Source organism: Opisthocomus hoazin, chromosome 8 (genome assembly GCF_030867145.1).
Source record: "Opisthocomus hoazin isolate bOpiHoa1 chromosome 8, bOpiHoa1.hap1, whole genome shotgun sequence".
In the NCBI taxonomy this organism is placed as follows: Eukaryota; Metazoa; Chordata; class Aves; order Opisthocomiformes; family Opisthocomidae; genus Opisthocomus; species Opisthocomus hoazin.
Window position 1 is genome coordinate 69,269,184 of NC_134421.1, and position 22,361 is coordinate 69,291,544.

The 22,361-nt window shown below is 40.9% G+C and overlaps 1 pseudogene; it reads left to right on the top strand.

The window, feature by feature from the left end:
• The first annotated feature begins 1,064 nt into the window (after nucleotides 1–1,064).
• The window catches only part of LOC104337657 (ribosomal biogenesis protein LAS1L pseudogene), a 153,224-nt pseudogene continuing 131,927 nt past the window's right edge, over nucleotides 1,065–22,361 (top strand).

Here is a 22,361-nt window from a genome sequence, read left to right on the forward strand (position 1 = left end):
GTCGAAGATACGAGTTTATATTATTAGCTAAAAATAATTTCCAGTCACTATCAGGAGATAAGTATTTCATGAATTTTGGTGGATGGAATAAGGTGAAACTAATAATTCCCCCCCCCCCAAAAGCAATAAATATAATAAAAACAAACGTATATTACTGCAAGCAAGGTATGAGCTCTCAGGTTCTCCCTGAGCTCAAGAACTCGCTTATCTGGAGTCCTGCTATGTCACTGGCAGTGTCAGCAACAAGTTGTCACAACAGCAGTGTGTATTACCTGCTGCTCCAGCTGGGGAAAAGAAAAAAAGGGATTCTTTCTGGAAAAACTATTGTAAAAGCACATATATTTAATATTAAAATATACAGCCTCATCAGAAACCACAAGATATTGATGATAACAACTTTTCACTTTAGCCAAGGACTTAAATACACTTTATAAATACTATTTAGATGTCATCGCTGTTTTGGTCAAAACATTATGAACCACAGCAGACTTTTCGATATTCTCTCTGGAGATCTTGTAGTTTTCTCTGCCTTTCCATGATTTGCAACACACACAGTGAGCAGTGGGAACTCTGTACACAAAATGAAAAAAAGGGAGGGAGTAGAAGGAAAATTCACTTGAAGAATGACACCTATGAGAAGTGGTGAGATGGAAGACAAAGATTTTTTCTGCTCCTCATTTATAAGACTAAGAAAATGAGATTTTGATTGTGTCTTTTTACCCTTTTATTTTTAGAATTATCTAGAGTTTTTCCTATACCACCCTGGCATGTGACTCAGACCTTCTGAGTCTTTTTCATGAACAGATGATGCCTTTTGTTGCAAAAATCCTCATTCGAGATGCAGCGCATAAATTCTCCAACCATCACTTTGAATAACTTGAAAAAAAAGAGTCATGATTCTGGATCTCCACATCACTGCTGTGGAGCAATATGGAGTTTATTGTATAGTTTATACAATACAGAACATAGTTTAGGAGAAAAAGTAAGGAAACATCTGTTAAAGAATTGTTTACAGATTAGGACATGTGCTAAAAATCGGAGAATCTTTTCCAAAACAAGCAGAGATGATCCTGAACACGAATCTGAACACGAATACTGCAGGTAAGTGGCCTAGCCCCTCTCTATTAGTGAGAAGGAGAAAAAAAAAACAGGCTTTTTAAAATTATAACTCCTAATTCAGTTCATGCTCTTGCCAGTAATGTGATACACAGTATCTCTTGACTGTTTGATGCATCTATCAGTGTAGCGTGGAGCCACTTTATACACAGATGGGAATTACGGTATCTGGGCCAGATCAAGAGAAAATTTTGCCATGTTATAATGTGTGTTTCAATGTGCGCTGGCGTATCTGAGATCAGAATCAGTCATGTGAGAATGGAAGTGAACACAACTTGGTTTACCATTTAAAACAGCTTTCTCAAGTGGGATTAAGGGATTAGGTTTTGTGGTTGTCTTCCAGAAGCAATGTCACGGGGTGGTTTTACTACAGAAAGACCTGGTGTTCCGCCAGTGCAAAATAAAGTCTGCTGGCAACATGAATGCAAAATCAAGGAGAGAGAGGCTCAGCTCAGCTGCAACAGCATAACCCCAAAGTTACAAGAGCTCTGACTCTCCTGCAGCCGTAGATTACAATTAGATGGCAAATTTGTGAAATTCCCCTCTCTCCACACTGTCCCTCTTCCAAGACTGCTGCTTCTCTGCCAAAGTGTCTGGAGCAGAGTATGAACAACTGCAACTTGCATGTCAATATTTTGACACACAATTTGAGTTTATTTTAATATACCAGGTTGATTAGCCAATTTTTATTTCAGATTCCATTTGGTCAAAAAGTGTACTAATTCAGGAGCTGCTTCACAAACTATTTAGTCATCTCACTGGTAAGTCAATAAAATGGGGGGGCTACGAAGACAATACTGACCTCAGCTATACAGTTTCAAGCAGCTGCCATGAGTGGGTGAGAGCTTTATCTCCATTACAGTCCTGATATCCATGCAAGTGATAATGATCAACACAACAGAGATGTTTGAACATTCTCCCAGACTGACTTCTTCAAAAGCTGGTAGCAACAGGAGTTGCTGGTCATTTTATGTGGCATGATTTGGAGCTCCTGAGGACATTTTTAATGTACAAGCTCTATCCACCTTTAACAGGAAATCTTCTATTGCATGGACAGCAAAGTGATTAAATTTGATCTAACATAATGTTCTTTGGCCTGGAAAGATCCTTCTGTTTCTTTTCAAGTCACCGTTTTCTGATGGCGACAATTGCACTTTTTCATATGGAGTGTTGTAGGCTAAAAATCATCATAATCATAGTAGCAAGCTGATAAAGTCTCATGTTTGTCTGAGATCAATGTTACTTTCCAAGGAGCACTTCATACTCAAAGACTACTTCAAATGCCTTAAAGTAACTTCAGGGGTTTGGTCATAAGGGCTACCTCCACCACAGTTAATCATACTCCCAAATCATAACAACCTTACACAGCTTTGCTCTTTGGTCCACACATCACAATTTTCTCTTCTCAGTTTGCCAGAAGATTGCAAGTACTGTCATAGAATGAGGGAATTGACCAGAGAACCTATCCCTGGAAGTCCAAAAGCCAGGAAATTCCACATTACTATCAGAAACTCTGGTTCTCACAAAAAAAAAAAAAACAAAACAGGAATTCAGAAGACCAGAAGTGGAGCCAAATGTCAGATAGCAAATAGAGCTGGCTGCAATAAGGGAGGTCTCTCTATTCCCCTCTTGTGTATCTAAACTCTTCAAACCTGAATGATGAATCTGGCGACTACAGCTCTTTGGGTCCTGGTAATCAGCGAGCTATATTTCTTAGGAGTCACTGATCTACCAGTTTTGACTAGTCATTGTTAGCGTGATCATGGGGAAAGACATACTGGACCATGCATAAGCAGTTGGCTTATTTAGCACTGCATAATACCGACCAGTTTCCTCTAAACATTGCAAGATCCCATGTGAAGTTTGCTCCCTTCCCTGCTCTATGCGCTTGCATGGTGATAACACTGAGGTCAACATTAGGTTGCATGCGGACGTGTTCTTGCATTGAGTGCCATGTTGCTTGTGGCCAGCTGGAAGTGAAACTCCAGCTTTGCTATCTCCTCTGCACTTAAGTAAGCCACTGCAGCTACCTTTGCAATTAGCTGTGTGTAGACACCTGGTCTGGGTCACATCTGCTGCCCAAACAGCATTTTCTCTTGTCTGTGAGCAATAGACAGGAGCTGATGGGAGCAGCCCATCATCCAGATTGACTGCACAGGTCACCAACAGGACTACAGAGGCCAGAAGGACTCTGCCACCCTCCTGGCAGAACAACACAGTGTCTTCTTGTACAGAGATAAGGTTCCCCATTCACATTCCCTGTTCCTGCAGGAGGGACTGGTGGCTCCCTGTAGGCTATAAGTAAGAAAGCAAAGTGGGGATGACCAGTTCCCATGCCCTATTCTAATAAAAACAAGTAAATGAAGTGCCCTAATGGTGTAATCCAGGAGGAATTTGTGGCTCAATTCAAGGATGCCTTGGTCACGTCACAGGTGGAGAGAAAACAGCAACACAAAGCTGAAGGCAATAATATTTTCCCTTGTGCTGTCCCTCCACAAAGTCCAGGTAGAGATTGGTAAGCGGCTGTGGCTTAGAGAGAAACACTGCCTGCTTGGAGCTAAGCAGAGCGTGTTTTCCAGTGTGATTCCCCCTGGATTTAATCTGAAGGCACCATGGATTAGTTTTAATGCTCCACTGTGACAACAGGGTATGCAATGACTTCCACAAAATGGGAATTCTGTTTTTTCTGGCATTGCCTTTGATGCACTGGAAATGCAATTTAGCAGCACACGATCTGAACCACTCCGACAAAGTATCACCAAGACATGAGCCATCAAGAAAGAAAGAAAGAGAGGGAGAAAGTGTTTCTGGGTGTTGTCCTTGTATTCATAAAAAGCCATGTGTCAAGTGGACACGATAAGTGGTGTTCATGGTCCAGGTAATACTTTGAAGAACATAAGAAAAGGGAGATTCTGATTGCTGTATTTACCCTGCAAAAATACCTAATTATTATCAAAGGGGGAACTGAAATAAAAACTCTAGCCACTTGGTAGTAATATAAAATTCAGGCTTACCACAGTTTGTATTTTCTTGCTGAAAAGTTAGGGGTTTTTCCTTGAAGACCCCGTAGCACAGTGCCCCTTCTATTTGAGATCTGCTGCATCAGTAAGAGTCATGTCGTCAGTAAGGCTTCGGGATGCTCTGAACATGTGTGCTGAACCAGGGCAGAAGGGGAGGAAAACAGGGAAAGATCGCAATCACTGTTTGAAATACATATCTAACATCCACATGAGTCCTTTCTTTGGTCTGGTCCTGACTCCTTTATCAATGATTTTGTAAATCCAGGGTACTGGAAGATGGTTTTCCCATGGAGTGCGGAGGGAAGCTGCAGGTTCAGCTTGGTAGTACCATGCCTTTAAAGTCACCAAAGCTGCATTGCTTTGACTCACTGAATACAGCATTTCCTCTCCTGTTTTAGGCCCTGGAGATGTTCTAGCACAGTATTTTGGACTCTGTGATCTTGCAGGGTGGGATAGCAAACACAATTTCTGTGCTGCTTCTTGATAAACCGTGGAAAGATGTACTCTCACAGTGCCTGTCTCCCTCTACAGCCCTCCTCTTACCCTTGGGAGTGACATTTGTAAGCCTGTGCCACTGACACTGACACTCATTGAGGTGATTCCACCTTATTCCCTGCCTTTATCAGTCAATCATTTGAATCCTCAGATTTCATCTCCTCTTCTGCTCTACAGCTTTGCATGCCTGAGACAGCCGGGTGGCCATGTTCACAGGTCACGCCACCTGCACAAGCCCAGGGGCCTGCAGAGATACCACAATGCTAACCCATACCTGGAGGAAGACTGGGATCCCAAAATGAGCCTCGAAAGAAGGTGGGCTGCTGCACTGCACATCCCTCCCCTCTTTTCTGGCCTGGCAATCTCAGTGCTCTATATGACCTGACATTCAAAGCTCAAGAGATCTGCGGTAAATGCACATGCTGATATTTTCCACAGATATCTTCTTGAGTGCGGTTACATTCATGACTCTTCCTATGTCTCACTACAGAAAAAATGTTTTTAACTGTTTTGTATAGGCATGACTCTACACATTGGACAGGACAGCTATGAAGAATTGTGGGTTGAACATGAATCGGAATATGCTTTGAAAATTAAAAAGAAACCCACAACAAACCTAAAATCTTGTCTAATGCAAATGCTGAGAAAATGCTGTGACATCACAGCTACCTAGCTCCATTTTCCTCAAAGAAAGAGTGACAACACAACAAGAAGCTTCCAAAAGTCCTTTGAGGAAAAAAAAAAATAGCAGAAGTGATATTAAACACATATAAATCAGAGTTATAATCACTGCCTGGAAATCTGTCAGATAAATTTTATAGTGAAGCTTTAGGAGACTTTGCCTTTAGGCAATGCAGAGCCCATGATACTCTCTTTATAACCATTCCTTAGGCTGCTCTGTGGTTTTGCTGATGACAGTCCTATGAGGCTGATATAATTCTCGCTGTCTCCTAATTAGCACTGTTCCATTATCCAACACACTGCACAGATCAGTTTCATTTGTTGTAGCATGTAGTATGTGACAGTTACTAGTAATTTAAAAAATTACTATAAGTCACGAACCACATATTCTTCTTTGCAGAGTTACTACCCCCAACATTGGTGGAATAGGGGGGGGGGGAGAAACCCACCTCGATGCAAAAAGAGATTTCACAGCCACAGCAAACCCCCCAAATTTTAGGCTCTTTAGGACCACCCAATTAATTCACTTGGTGCTGCTCAGTAAATCTTTTTAATAACACAACATGATTAAGTTATTCCCTGATTTTTCATCTCCAAAGATTTACGAAAAGTTACTCAGAAACACCTGTGTGGAAAAAAACATAACCTAATCCATCACGGTTTGATGTTTGCCCATAGGCAATTCTCTTCAGCTGAACTAATGGCACTGTGTCAGGTGAGAGTCATATCTTCACACCACAGAACTATTTTGCCTTTGGGAACACAAGGAATTTCTTTTTTAAAGATTATTCCTAGTTGTTACCTTTGTAGCAATGTATTTATGCAACAGGTGATACTCTGCAGATGAGAAGTGACTCCACTGGAAAACCACATGAAGTTTAAGGAATCTCTCTCTGTGGTTGCAGTGGCGTTTTCTTCCAGATGGATCATACTTAGTGTTTGCAAATAGGACCTTTCTTCCAATGACCTCCAGAGACATTGTAAGCTCTCACAGATTAAACTTTAGAGTGTTTCATAAGACGTCAAGGAAGCATGCAGATACTGTAATCACATTTTTCTCTCTATCACTAACTGGATGTCCTTCTGTTTCATGATGCTGAGTTTAAGATAAACAGAAAACCACAGCAGAGATATCCTGGAGTCTTCTCCAGATGTTTCTCCTAAATCTATTCCACAGCACTTTGTCTCCAAACCTTAATGGCATAGTCTTTTACAACTAAGTCTTGGATATGCATTAAACCATGATAGGCCAAGCAACCTCACTTGCAAGATCATAGCTCTATGTCTTTCTATAATCCCCAAAGGCCCAGATAGATTTTGCCAGAATGGTGAAGGAGACCAAACAACTGCGGAACAGTTTACCATTTGCATTTTTTTCCCTTGGTTCATCGATATGGGCCATTACTTAAAATCTAAAGTGCCTAACTGGGTTTGACTTTATTGACAGCTGCACATCTTAAGCCCTTTCTTTCAGGTAATAGCTGATTCTTCCTTTATCCACCAAAGCTTTAATGGTTAAAGGTTTTTCTCCCAGCTTACTCTGTCATTTCAACTGTTTTATCCAACTTTTGCCAAGCACCGAATTTAGGAAAAAAAGGAGAGAAAAGAAAGTATACACGAACAAAAAAACCCTTAGCATCAAACCTGCTTGAAATATTTTCAAGAACAAAACCGAGTCATGCCAAATCCCAGGGGACGGATGGGTGGTGTCAGGCTGCAGTGGCCTCCGCGAGGAGCACAGAGTAATGCGAATGCCCACCTGCACGTGGGTGAGAAACAGTGGTGTTTCTTTGCTTACTGCACCAAAAGTCCAGCAAAACAGCACCTAAATACCTGCTGGAAATTCAGCCACGAATGCAGAATTGGAACAAGCTATTAGCAAAACTACAGCTTAAAAAAAAAAGCTGTCTGCAACTATGGTTACGGTTTAATTGCAAGCGTATACATGCACACATTTTCACACCTGGATTGTTTCCCCACCCTTTCTGGGGACTAGCCCTAAACATCTCACTGACGCACACACAAGAAGAAAACAAGTTAGTTTGCAATCTGCCCTAACGGAGAAAGTCTCTAGGCAAAGCACTGAGATCTGGCAGGCCTACAAGAAGAAAATACACAAGTAGGGATTAGCCACATTGGTTTTGGCCTCCACAACTTACTCTCTTCTACTGAAAGAAAAGGCTAAATCATTAAAACCAGTGAGGTAGGAGTGGAAAAGAAAAGCGCGTCTGTTTGGGTCTAACACTAAACAAGGACCAGAATGCTATACGAAGAATGAAGAGAGGCTGTTTGATGGTTTTTGTTATTTAACAAAAACTTACATTGATATGTTTTTTCCCTTTTTTTTTTCTTGCTGCATAAACTTCAGAACTTTATGTTGGGTATATAAGAGGTTGTGTTCCTCAACCCTCTCCTGTAGTTTTGCTCATCTTGGCAAAAGAGCAACTGTACCTGGGTTTCATTAAACCCCAGAGAAAAAGAAGTGGCAGTGAGACCTGTATCCAAATTCACCAGAAAAGAAAGCAAATCTGGCATTTCATACCCAGCAGAGACCTCTGTGAACATGTAGGCTGTCATTCGGGAAACTGCAGAACACCACCCCATGCTTCCTACTTGCATCCAGTGGACTGAATGTCCTGACACTGACAGATCTATTCTTCACCTCTCATGTGACTGTAAGTTGTTCTTTATTCCCTGTCACCAATTATACAAGCACCACTACTAGTTCTCGCCGCTTATCTACATTGAGTCTAATCTTTGATGTCAGTGAGACCAGTTCTCAAAAATGCAAATGCCAGCTCTGAGAGAGAGCTAGAAATTTTGGGAACTGCCCTGTGTTCTGTAAAGGCAAGCTGGCGTGAGAAGTGAAAACCACACTGTGGCATACCTGGCCCTGAAGCCGCTGATGGGTTTGGTGCCAGACCTGTGACTCTCTGAAAGCATCTCCGGTTTAGAGGGAAATATCTAAAGCTCACTTCTGCACAATAAATGCAGCTATAGATGATACTTTTGCTTTTCTATATCACCCCTACACTCACCCAAAAACAGAGTAATTGGGAAAATCAACAAAACTGGAAGATGAGAGCTTTTCTTATACAGTTTTTTTCCTAGTAATACAGTACCCTCTTCCCACTATGGCAGCTCTCTGTACGAGTTCTTTTCTGATCTTGAACATCTGCTCCTCTGTCTGAAAAAGCACATGGGGGGAGTGGGAGGGGGGAAGGAGTGGGAAGGAAAAAAACACTGCAAATTCCAAATGTTTTGAGAGCAGCTACCCTATTCTCCTAGGAACCAAACATCAGTGGTCTGAATAGGTCTCCTAATGGGTATGAGCACATGCCAGTGATCACAGACAATCGCACTAAATTTCCCTTAGCAATATCCAACAGACCAAACTGTGATCAGTGATAACTGAGCCCTTAGGGACTTACTTGTAGCCCATTCAAAAATGTAGATGCCCTCAAGGGAAGGTTTGCCTTGTTTTCCTCAGGAAATTAAATAGACTCTTTATAGAATTAGCAAAAATCAGCAGGGGTTCAGATTTCCCATAGTCTTTCACAACCGGTGGTTTAATAGCAGACTTTAAGTTAATGTATATCAGATACTTGCATTTTGATTTTCCTTTCACTTTTACACTGAAGACATAGATTTTAATGACTTATTCCTCATTTCCACTTCAAATGAGAGAAGAGGAAGGGTCACAATGTCCAAATACCTTTCTGAACAAGAATCTTAAAAATTTGATACTGGTTGTCTATGCCAGACATATAGCTCGTAGCACCAAACATATACTCTTTTGCATTTTCAAAGTACTCACAAAAGCATTAGTTCAGAGTCAGAGATAATTTATTCAAAAACTTTGAGCTTCTTGCCACATAGGTTCTTTATCTGTCTTCTGGAAAAGTTTTGCAGTTCTAAGGGAGGGGAAGAACCCTGTTTTCCACAAAAATTAAAAATTAAAATCAAGTGCATATAAAGGAAACATTTAAAAATTGTGTAAAAAAAATCTTATCAAACTGAGAATTCATTTTGGTACTGCTAAACAGTTTTGAGAGAAATATCTCCACTTGTTCTGAATATCTGTCTCCAGAGTCCAGACGCGACCTGGGAGAACTGGGCTTCCCAGTGTTTTATTTCATACACTGTTTTGTGGCAGATTGTAGAGGCCAGGGAGGTCTGAAGTTTTACCTCTTCTTCAACCTTCTACCTATCACATCACATTAAAGTATGTATATGTGGTTCCAGTAAAGCTCTCTGTTGTAAAAGTCTCTAGGAGGATTTGTGTGCCTCTTGCACTTTGGACTCCCTTGGATTAAAGCCTGCTGTTTTAAGCACCATGGTTTTGCAGTTTGCAGCCCTGCTAATGAGAACCGAAACACTTCAGATCAGTTGCCCCATGACTAGTGTCACGCTCAAGAAGATCAAGCCAAGATTTCTCAGCACACCAGCCTTTGACAGCTTCTTGCTTGGGGGACATAAGATCATCAATAACAACAGCCTTCACAGGAGGCAGTCTCAAACAATTGCTCTGCTTTGTAAGGCATAAATTATATACGTAGGTTGACAGAAAGGAATAAGACATCAGATGCACTTTCTTGCCTCAATTTCCCCAAATACTCTCTTGCAAAATCTGTTGTCGCCCAAGGAAAATGTCCATCTCCAACCCCCTCTCTCGAGTCTCTTCCCATGGAGCCCTTAGAAGTTTGGTAGACTTTGCAGTGGACAGATAAGAAATCCTCCTTTTTTTTTTCCAACTCTCCACTAACCATTTCACATCCCTGGACAGACTTTTTATTTTGGGTGTTTTCTGAAAATGGAGGCTTTTTTTCTGAAAAATTGTGGAGTCAGGCACCCAAGAAAACTTGTCTGCTGGTCTTATTCTCAAGCAAGAGGTCATTTGAGTCTCATGCAAACCCCACTCGCGAGGACACCGCCTCTCAGACACATGAAGAAAACATCCCAGATTGTTACTAGTGATAATATTCCTGTCAGCTCTTTTCCTGCTTTCCACATCACTGGGATGATAATTTGCCCTTTTCCTTTCAGCACCTCTCTTAGGAATACACACTGTGGAGCAAATCATGTTCACCTGTAATAGAAAGGAGACGGGATGTAGTTAATAAAGAACAAGGCAATTCAAACTTTTTTCCTGAGCCCTCAGGAGGAATACCCAGGTGTGCTGAGGAAGATATGCTTGGAAAAAAAGAAAAGAACCATTCTGCAGTCAATCTAAAAGCACTAGGCCTCCTTTCATGAATTGATTTACCCACTGGGTGACATATTGGCAATTTTCTGTTACCTACCCAGTGATATGACTAAGTAGATGAAGCTTAAAGGCAGGTCAGATAAAAAGACTTTAATCTAACAAAGGCAGCCTGAATTTCGTATGTCAAGGAAGATGATTTAACAGGGAATAGCAGCCTAAACGTGATACTGAATCAAGGTGGAGAATCCATAATTAATGTTACACTGCAGAAATGTTTAGTCAAAAACAGAATAACAAAAAGGGCTAGATTCGCCTTTCCTAGAAAAGGCCCCAATTCAGCAGAATACATCATTGTAGTATTTATGTTAAATATATGCTTCATTCTGGACCTGCATGAGAAGGAATGCCTTTGAATTCGTCTCTTTACAACCAGTGAAAAAGGGTGAAAATCAGTCATGACAAGTTTTATAAGACGGAGGCTGAGTGCTGCCATAATTTAATGAATACACAAGGCCAGTTAGACTTGGCAGAAATGTTGTTCAGAGAATTAATTAAAATTGTTTTCTCTGAGGAAGGAAAAGCTGTGTTTTGGGAAAAGCAGTAATATCATATGCAAGTGACATGAGACTTGTTCAAGTGTTTTCAGGCCTAAGGGGTGAAATGCCTAAAAGAGTGGTTGGTCGTTGAATAATGTATTTATCTTGCAGTTATGCTTCACAATTTTCCTACTGGGGTTAGCTGAATTTCCTGAACAGCAACCCAAAATGTAACCTCAAATCACTAAACAATGCCAGCAGAAGAGGAAGGCCATATTCTGCTCCCCAAAGTGTTTTATTTGTCCCCTCCATTCTGATGATTTTTCCCTTCTCCTTAAACATGAAAAGTGTGCAGTAGCTGTATGCTTCCTCCTTGTGCGCTGGGGGAAACGCTCTCTGCAGCCCCTCAGACGTACAAGGACTGCTCAGCATTCTGCAGCAAGTACAGGATGAAGCCACTAGTGAAGACTAGTGACCCAGGCTGAGCTGGATGGCGTTAGGATTGCTGGATATCCACAAAAACATTTTTTCCCCTTTTTGCTAAGTCTTGAGTTTGCTCGACTCAGGGACTCAGAAGCGGTTGAGGCTAAAAGGCAATGTAATATCTGTTGAGTCAGGGAGCATCACCCACTCCTTATTAGCAATAGCCTTAGCATAAGGTGACCTTCAGATTAGCAACCAATTAATAACTCTCTTGATTTGAAGCAATCCAGCCTGAAGAGACAGCAGTCCTCGAGGTCAAGTACTTTGACCTGAAAACCTGTGAGCACCCACACTGCAGCCAGAGGCCCGCTGGAGGTTGCTCCTCTGCTGCTCATTGCCCTGAGACCTAAAAAAAAAAGGGGCAGAAATTCTGCAGAAGGGCCTTGATTAATTATCCTCATTACTCAATATTTTAACCCACCTTGTCAGTCCTTCCCACTCTGCCTTGCAGGAGGAATAAAATTTCCAAAGCGCCTAGAGCTAATGGCAATGGGGAAACCACACACAGACCGAAGTGCTGACAAGAGCAAAAACCTGCTCCTCCATTCAGCACCTCCGACTTCCAGAAACACACACAAGCTCTGGCCAACCTCCGCTATGTCGGTTAAAAAATATACATCAGATCCTTTGCACTTAGCTCCTGATTAAGGATTTCCTCTGCTTTTTTTTTCACTGGTGGACTGGTAAGACTCATCCTTGCCGCCTGAACAGAGAGGATTGGTTTCGTGGCTTTTTTTCCCCTGCTGTTGCACAGCTGGCTTCCAGCATGATCAAGCGCATTTACAAGCACTCTGCTATAAGACTGTGAGTCACATCTGAGATTTAGCTTGAAACAAATCTCCAGGCTCTGAGCAGAGGCATCTTGGATGGAGATCGTGGGTGTGAATAAGAAAGATATTGTCATTTGTAGGGCAGAGGTGAAGGGGAAATCTTTCTCTTTTTTACGTCTAGATACCCGAATTCCAAATGTGACTGTCACACTGAGACTTAGGGACACGAGGATTTGAGGCTAACGGTCCCGCTTGGCTGCTCTGCGCTAATGTGGAAGTGCTTGAGCTGATATCCTGGGTGTTTTTGGTAAATCTCTACTATTCTGACTACAGTTCGCAGTGGTTCCCACCCTCATCTTCTCTCCCTCAAACCTTTCCCACAGTCAAAATCAGCCTGAGTTTGCCCTCCAATATGCTTCAGTGCTTGCGCAGTGGCTGAATTATCCTCACAGCAGGGCTGAGACGCTCCAAAAGAAGACATTGGGCAGACAATGCGGTGTAAAAACTGGGGTATTTTCTCCAAGGTAAGCCATTGCAACACATCCTCCAGGGTTTCATGGGTAAAATGAATTTTTACTCATTGTATGTCTTTATAATAAATAAAAAGTACACTTTTTTACAGATATATATTTCTTATACCTTAGAGTGTTAAAAGATGCGGAGTGATAGGCTGAAGACTGTCTTTCCACATTGTCCTTGACTAAAGACAGTGGTCCTAGTCACTAGTTTGTGGGCAACAGCTCTACCCTTAAGGATAAAAACACAGAAGAGGAAAAAGAAAGAGTCCAGGGTTCTTGGCCTACAGCTTGTTTTTGTTTTAATTGCCACCAAGTTTCTTCTACACCAGGAGGAAATTGAGGGTTTTGGAGCTATTCTAATGACACTAAGCTTAAACTCCATCTCACTGAAGAAGAATTTGATACAGCTGGTTGATTGCTGACTGTTCTTTCTAAGCTTATCAGCCAATAAAACAATCAAATGCTTATGCTGCAACAAACATGAGCAAACTTCTCTCTTCCCCTATCCTGGGATGGGAGAGATTCACATTCTCCTGTGTAAATGTACCTTAACAGATAGAAGACTGAAACTTTTATAATCATTTTTTGTAGAAAACTTTACTTTTCTGTTGCATTTCAGTTTTTGTAACTAACCCCCATACAAAAAAAAATCCTTACAAAACCCTCAAGGCCTAAAATATTTTAGCTTTGCTCAAAATAGATTAAAATAAAATAAAAAAAATAAAAATAAAATAAAATAAAATAAAATAAAATAAAATAAAATAAAATAAAATAAAATAAAATAAAATAAAATAAAATAAAATAAAATAAAATAAAACAAAATAAAATAAAATGTATGACTGGATAAGCAGAAAGTGGGAGGAAGAGAAAGAGATCTGTCTCTGCAGCAAAGCTGCTTGCCTGAAGATGTAAGAACGTTTTCCCAGTGAGCTCAGCATTCAAAGCCAGGCAGTCAGAACATGCTTCACAAGACACAACCTCCTGTGAACTCCTCACCTTTGTAAGGTAAGTCAGTGTTCACAAGGAAATACCCCACCACACCATCCTCTTTGATGTTTTCACTCTGCAGAAGGGAAGGGTGGTCTTTTTAAAGAATTCACAATAGAGAGAGAAGGGGAAGAGGAAGCCCTTTGAAGAGAGGAGAGAGCCTCCTCTCATTTCGCTGCTGACTACAAGCCACCCCTTTTCCTTTGTGCGTTGCACAAAAGAAGGTTTGCAAGCCCACTTCCCCCTCAACCAGACAGACATTTTCTGCAAGTACCATACTGAGAGGAGGTGGCTTTCCAACACACAGAACACAGAGAGGGGAAGGAACTGCATGGCTTCACACGTCAACCATAAATCAAACCTCTTGAAAAACTTCTGTGTAAAGTTTTAAGGTGCATGTGACCTGGTGGGTCTTCCGGCACCTTCAGGATGAGCACATATGCAAAGGTCTCAAGAAATCCGATGTCTTCCTATGTTCTTTCCTGAATCAGAATGGAGTTAATCCTTCAGAACCTGGACAATATCAGGGAGGCCAAAGACAAAGAGGAAGTGAAGAGTTCATCTATTTGTTGATCAGCCTACAAATATGTGATGGAGAGTTACAAAGAGACAATCTCTGCTTGTTAGTGGCAGGTGTTCAAGCAGAGAGCCATGGCCACAGGTTGTTACTCAGAAGGTCCAGGCTTGTCATCAGAAAGAGCTTCCTTTCTAGGAAGGCTGCCCCACACTGGACAAGGTCACCCAGAGAGGCTGGTGACATCCTTTGGGGGGGTTTCAAGACTTGTCTAGATAATTCCATGGTTGATCTGCTTTGATGTTGGAAATGGGCCTTCTTCAGCCTGGAGTTTGGACTGCAGACCTTCAGACATTCCCTTCATCCAGCCCTTCTGTGATCCCTGAATGGAGGCCATAAAGCCCCTTTAGCAGTGAAGAATTAGGATCACTTTGTGTTGCTAGGCAATAAAACTAGGCGAACGCTACACAGACCAACTTGTTTAAGCCCTTTGTAAATTCTCTCTTAGATAATTTTGGGTTTTACCACAGTCAAGATCATTTCTTGTATTTTCTAATCAGTCCAAATGTTGACATTTGAAAGCACATCCAACTGACTAGACGTGGCTTTTGTGGCTGGAGAGCTGGCCAAGAGAGTAGAAGCTGAGTCTGCCAACAGCCTCGTGTGTGGATGCCTTTTTTGCACGGCAAATCTCACGCTCACAGGAACAGCTGAGATGCTCTGACTGTCTAGACAGCACTTCCACTGTTCTTGTAGCATCCATTGTAGCTTGTCTCAGCATGAGGAAGAGAAAGGGGGTGGGGGAAAGAAAGAGACTTTATGAAGATGAAAGTTCTTGCAAGTCAACACTGATTAATTTTGAAAACAGGCAGGTACTCGTGGGGGATTTGCAGCAGAAAGCCTGCTGACTGCTGTGTGCCTCTGCACGCAAGAGGAATAAGAAACGTTCAGGCCATCCTCTCAGACCATTCCCTCGTTATACGAGCCAATGGACAAGACATCCACTACGCACCAAATGTATTGCCTAGCTCATGTCTGCCATGCCAAAAATCCACCTCCTGTTCCCATGAAATGCAAATTATACTTACAGCCAGAAGACTGAGCAGCTTAACATCCAGCAGCTAGATAATAACAGGTCTGGAGAAAAAGGCTAGTCAAGAGGACACATCCCCACCTCCCAACCACTATTCAGAGTAGACCAGCTTTAGAGACTTACAGAAGTAATGGAAGGGAGAAGCTTTGATGAAACTTGAAGGTTGAAGTGGAGGAATGATAATGTGCTTTACCCCTGATTGCAGCTATGTTGACTAATGGACATCAGGCATATTAGGAGTTGTTTGTTTTATAACTGCCTTCTAAAAACATGCCTAGAGCAACGGATTAGTTCTTTTTCTTTTTTATTTCACTTTTTTCTCTATTTTTCCTTCTTTATTCTTTTTTTTTACTGCAGCACGTATCAAGCTACATCAATCTTAGTACTAGAGCAAATATGCAGATGGAAGACACCTCAGCTGTAATACTGCTCACTATAAAATAAAGGCTGGAGACAGATGCCAAATCTGGTTCTCTCTGCTTCCCCAAACATCTAGAGTATCTTGTTTTTCATCAGAAAATAAGCAAGCAACAGCATTTAGACTTAGAAAAAGTTCTTCCTTTCTTCTTTTTTCTCTTCTTTTTTCATGGTTAGCTGGGATTTTTATTGACATTTAAAAAAAAATTAAAAAGATAAGCAAACAGCTTTTTGTTCCAAACACTTGGCCTTCAGAAAAGTAGCTATGTCCCCTTTTCCTCAACACCAAAAAAAGTGAAAGAAGAAAAAATATCATCTGCTACTGGCGTTACATTATTTCGCACATAAAGTCATTGAAAAGGTTGTCTTCAGAGAATATAATATGAAGTTATGAGATATTTTTGGCACAAGGACAAGGTAAGATATTGCCAGACAAAGAAAATACTTAGTTATAATTCAGTTAATGGCTGGCAAAGTTATATGCTTCTGCTACTAATTAATTTTCCATATTTCCAGCCAAACAAATGAGCAAGACAATATAATGACCCAGGACAGCAGTCTGCAAAGTGTTAAAACATCATTAAGTGAAACACTAGTCTCGCCCTGGCTGCTGCATTTGTCATGAGTGACAGAGGCTGAGTTAGGAACCAGGTAGAAGAAAGGGAAGAACTGCCAGACATGGAAACTACAAGACCCAGCGCTGGTCTTTAGGATGTATGCTTGTTTACTGGAGTACAGCTGGGGCCCAGCCATCTCCAGAAGGACCAGAATGTGTCGGCAAGTAGGTGGTGTGATTTACACAAGCGTGCAGCCACTCACATGTGCTCTCACACGAAGCATACACACATATCCAGGAAGCGTCTCTCCAGCGGGAGAAGGGACATGACCATGCTGGAAGGAAACCACCTGCATCAGGTAGTGGCTTGGTGCTATTTACTTGGCCTTCCAAGAGCAACAGGGAGAATAAAGCAACAGGTTTAAGGTCTTTGGGCCACGTTGTGTTTCCTGGCCTTGTCCTAGCTCAGGCAGCAGTTAAGCACTAAACAGAGGATTAACGCTCCAATAAAAGTCATTTTTCTGATAGTTTAGTCCAGATTCTGAGAGCAGTTATAACCCTTTTACAGAAGAGTCACTCCATTGTGGAAAATTATCGGTGATTCAGTCCACTAGACATTTTCATCAATTCTGTTGGACAGGCTATTTCCAGGCTGGCACAGACGGCGTCCACTACCAATAAGCAAGCAGAAGTATGGCTGGGGATAGCTGACTTGCCTGAAGTCAACCCTAAAACATTTCCTATGAGGTTTTTGATGAAATTAGATCTAAAAATTATCTCATTCTAAAGCAAAGCAGATATTTCAGGTCCTTTTCAAGTTTTTTCTTCCTAAAATCACAGCGGCAGAAATTTCAAAACAGATGTTTTGGAAACAACTTTTGTTTTCAATTAGCTTTTCTTAAGTTTGGATTTGTGGGGGTATAATTTTTGTGTTAGTTCATTTGCTTGTTTATTTGGTTTCTGTTGATGAACATCTCTGTCTTCTGCAGGAAAAATGGTTGCTCTGGGTAGACAAAAAGTTTTGCCTTCAGAAATAAAATTGTGAGTTGCAGAATTTAGTCAGAAAGACCTTCACTTGCATGGACCTAGTAATATACACAGCAAATTCTCCTCCCTCATCCCCGAGAAATAATTTTACATTTCCCATAGAGGGATTAACACTTTTTTAACTAAAGAGTTAATGGACTTGAACACTAATAGGAATGGCTTGTTATGAGCACTAGAAATACGTAAAGGGAAATCATTGTCTGTAGAGAAGGTTTCAATATTTTAATGTTAAATTTCTCTTTTACAATAAACCTTTAATTTTTACTTAATCTTGACAAAGCAATTGATCCTGACTTCTTGGACAGCTACACAGGCAGACATAGAAACTCAGGGAAGAAGTGAGTAATGGTGCTCTGGCCTCTTTCTGTGTCTTTTCCCACCCAGCAGGAAATCTCAAAACTTTTGACCAAAATGCTTTAACATTTTCGGTTCCTGATTCCCCGCCCACAACAATCCTGATGTGCTGATGCACTTCAGAGGAGCTGATTCCCACCAGGTCACAGCGTCTTGCAAGTCTAGTTTCCAGTCGAAATCTAGTCACTACAGGTTAATTGTACTCTGCTTGGAGTTTATCACACTGGAATCGAAATTGATCCATCTCAGCAAAATGTCTGAATTACTATGAATCAGCTTTTTCAACAGGAAAACTGAACAAACATTCCAGTGCAGAGTTTTCATAGAGCTTTAGTGAAAACCAACCTTAAAATAGATTGTTGTGTCTTTCTACCTGGAAAATTTGGCAGACTTTTATGGAATATGTGACATATATTAGTTTATATTTCCAAAAGTAGTTGGTAATCTTGGTCTAGATAAAAACTTGCACTAGAAGAAACCTTTACAAAAACTGGCTGAAAACAGGAAAAAGACTAGGAAATAAAAAGCAGAACAAAAAATTCTGAAAACCAGGAGTTACTTGTTGAGAGCAACCTTCCTTCTGCATGCAGCCTTAACTCTACTCTCTCCAAATGAAAAGCCAGCCCATCAATAATACAAATTTAGCACTGGTCTTTTTTAGAGGAGCTACTGATTACCTTAAGATTGGTTCATAGGAATACAAAGGCTGTGATCCTTAGAGCCACAGAAGCTTTCAAGTAGTGAATCTTGGATGTTCAATCACAAATACCCTGAACGGACTTGATTTCCTGAGAAGGTGCTCAGCATTTAAGAAAATTAGATGCTTTTGAGATGTTGAAGGCTTGGCTTTACCCTTTCCACCCTGAACTGTAGCTTTCAAGATGCATGGAAAGTTTTAAAACAGCTAGTTTTAGATGGTGGGTAACAAGACATGACTGAAATGTTGGAAAGGATACCTAAAGCTGCATGAAACTTGTTAAACCTCTGTCTTACTGACTCCAAATTCTTGACTGGCTGAATCACATCTGAAGAGTGTTAGCCCTTAAGACCATCTTTAGCAGTAATCTGGATCCCCACTGTGATAGTACCTGATCTGTGGGTTTGCACAGTCAAGGCATGAGACCTCCTGGCTGTTTATCAGAGTTTTGCTTTGCTCTCTGAAGGGTGGACCAGAAGGCCAACGTGATGATGGGTGCAAGATTTCGTCCTGTAGAACATCTGCCTGGCTGTGACTACCAGCATCTCTGGGTTTATGAAACAAAATCCTTCAACAATTCAGTATATTCCAGTCCTGGACACTCACCATTCCTGCAAAGTTATGTCAGAAATGCTGCTTGGAGCAAACTGGTGCTCATAACAATACAGGTATTCATGGGGGTATCACACAGCAGCAGAGTCCTGGCACGGGGATATTAATTTCTGCTTCGCAACTCCTGAGTGCAAACCTATCCAGGCCATGCCGTTTTGAAAACTCTGTCTCATTCCACATTTCTTACCAAGATTTATGACAATTAGCTGCTGAATCCATAATTAGCAAGTGGTAACAGATCAGCAGATATATCCAGTTCTGGTGACACCTCTGACAGATTGACGTCTACTCCCCAAATCCCTGCAAGGCTTCATGTTTTCCCTGTGACCACTCTCAAACAGAGTTTTGGCAAGGCTGTTTCAGCGAGGAGCAGAGGAAGGGCTGGGGAAGAACAAGTTCCCACAAGCATGACAGGACCCATGCATAACCATTTGGCTTTGCAATTAAAAACATGTTCTGTCTTCCTCTGTGTCACCGAGAGCATACAAGTAACAACTGCAAAGTGCCTTGAATTCAAACAAACCATGAGGTCTGGGTTTCTACATGTGGGTTTTTGTTTGCTCAGAGAAAGGGAGGTCTTTTTCTCCCTTCCCAGTGAAGCATTTCAGGAACCTTTCTGAAGAGAGAGGAGGAGGAGGTGGGAATAAAAGGAGTTGTGTTTGTATTTGTATGGGACCTTTTCTTTAGACAATCTGCAGTGAACGCAGGAGTCAAGGTGAAAAAGGTGAGTCCCATCTAACCTGTATAAAATAAAAAAAATTCTAGTTCCTTAACTGCTGCTCTAAATGGGATCCAAAGGCCTCCTTTCTGCATCAGCTTCACAAATCCACCTTTGAGATGTGTCAGCCCTACAAATGTCTAACAGGGATCTTTAATCTTTTGCAGACACTCACTGATATCTTAACCTTTTCTAGGCAAAGTCTCCCAGATTCCTGATTCAGTCTTTTCCCAACCTCAGCCCTTAATTTGAGGTTTCTATATACCTCGTATGTTAGGTTTCTATATACTTCATATCTCAATGCATCCCTTATTAGCAGATGCTAACTGTGTACATGTTTCTAATTTCAGCCATAGCTTTAACAAAGTACTTTACTTTTTTGAGTCATGCTTAATGTAACATTTAAGACAATAAAGCACTGTATTTATGCAGTACAACACTAGGGAAAAAAATAAGGTAAAACGGCAGGGGTTAGATTAGGTCTTGTGTACAAGGTTACTCAGGGAGTGTGTGGCTGAGCCTATATCACCTGAATTTCAGCCTTGCTGTCTCTCATGCCTGACTAACAAAAATCACATTCAGATCATCTTCTGTGAATTTGTAACAGAAATAACACAGCTGCTTATTGCATTGATTGTACTGGAAGCCTGATTTGCCCATAATTGCTCCAACTCAATCTGCCATTCTTGTCTGGATGACAAAATTAATGATGTGCAATCTGAATTCAGCCCTGTGTCACTTCCTTTAATGACACTTCTTTTGTTTTGTTTTGTTTATTTTTCATTTACAACTGTACCTGTTGCAGGATGACAGCTATCTGCAGGCTGTTACACAAAAGGCAGCTGTACTTCAGAAATCTCCTGCAGTGGTAAAGAGAACATATTCATTCTTCAAGCTGGTACCTGGCAAAATGCATCCATGGCTGCAAGACAGTCTGCAAAAGGAATCTAAGGGTTTGTTGATTTTTTAGTTGGAGGGAGTATTTTTTATGTTAACCTAGCTGTTGGAGGAAGAGGTGTTGGGAAATCGCCAGACAATGATTTTTTTTGGCAGATCCAATACAGAAAAAAGTCTCTGTCCAACAGTGGCCACAGTTCTGCTGCTTGCCAGGCTTCCTTGCAGGAGTTCACTGGAGAATCCCCTCATTTTTAGGTTAGCTCTTACCAGAACAGTCCCAGTACATTTTGCCTGTGTAGATAAGTATGTAAGACACAGAGAAAAATACCACAAGAAGTGGAGGGAAGCAAAAAAAAAAAAGCCAGCTGTTTCATGAAGTGGAAAACAGAATCCTTTTTTTATTTGGTTTTTTTTTTTCACTTTCTGCTCTCTGGTGCTATTGTAAGCTACTTTAGGTCTGGATAGTCTTTATGGCTGTTCCTCACCTATTAGGTGTAACAGGGACAGAACTGATTGATAGTCCCAATGCCAATGGAACAGGTGAATTCTCTTACCCCTCTCTGCAGAAGATTTTTCTTGAAGAGTATGGTCTAAAAAGAAGTCAGGCAGTTAGGTGACAACTCAGAATGGAAGACAATAACTGAACAGTGCTTGATCTGACTCCGTGTCCTTCATATGTTTAGAAACACAAAGGTAACCTATTTGTCTGCCCCAAGAAAACCTGCATATGCTTTTTGGTCTCACCTTACGCCTCCAGGATGCTGTGAATATACACAGAGAAGATTGTCTTTAACCAACACAAATATGAGCCTAGATGAAGATTTGCAAAGTTATTTAGGGGAGCATTTGTTTTCAAAGGAAGCTGATCTCTTCTCAAAGGTTTTTGGACCCTTTGGCCTCTTTGAAGCTTCTGAACACTTTGAAAATTCTGGGTCACCATCACCTCTGTTTCTGAAGGGTAAAAACAGTGCCTAAATACCTTTTCAGATTTGGGACCTGAAAGTTTAACTTCATCTTGATCTTGCTTCTGGTTAGAGAATGATCTGGGAAAAAAAGAAACTGGTAGAAATGTTTCGTGGCTCTTTGTAAATAACAAGGAAAAAAACTCACATTTCCGTAGCAGGAAGTCTCTATATTAAAACTAAGACAGCACATAATTCAGGAATAAGTCTGCCAGGAGACCTGTTCATGGTCTATAGCTGCTTACGATGTGCTATTGTCTGTTGCAAGCTCTGTGTTATCTAGTGATGGAGATTTTCTCATTCACCTTCTTGCTTCTTTGCTTTTATACATATTTATTAACTTATCATAGTCAAACCTGAACGAAATAACCCCCCCAAAGTACAATTCTTCTATTTTGCAAAGAATTTTATTTTACAGAAACAACCACTGGTTTGTTACAGGAGTTGTTTGCGAGATGACTAGATTAGATTAATTAGTTAATGTTTGTAAAGTACTTTGAAGATTAAGAACACTATATAAGTGTTAAGTATTATTGTTATTATAATAGATAGAGAAGGTAGATAGCTAGATAGGTAAAGAGATACAGCAGTCAGATAACAATAATTATAACACTTAGCATTTCTATAGGGCTTTACATCTTTTGAATGTTTTACAAACATTAACTAATTAATAGAGTTAAGA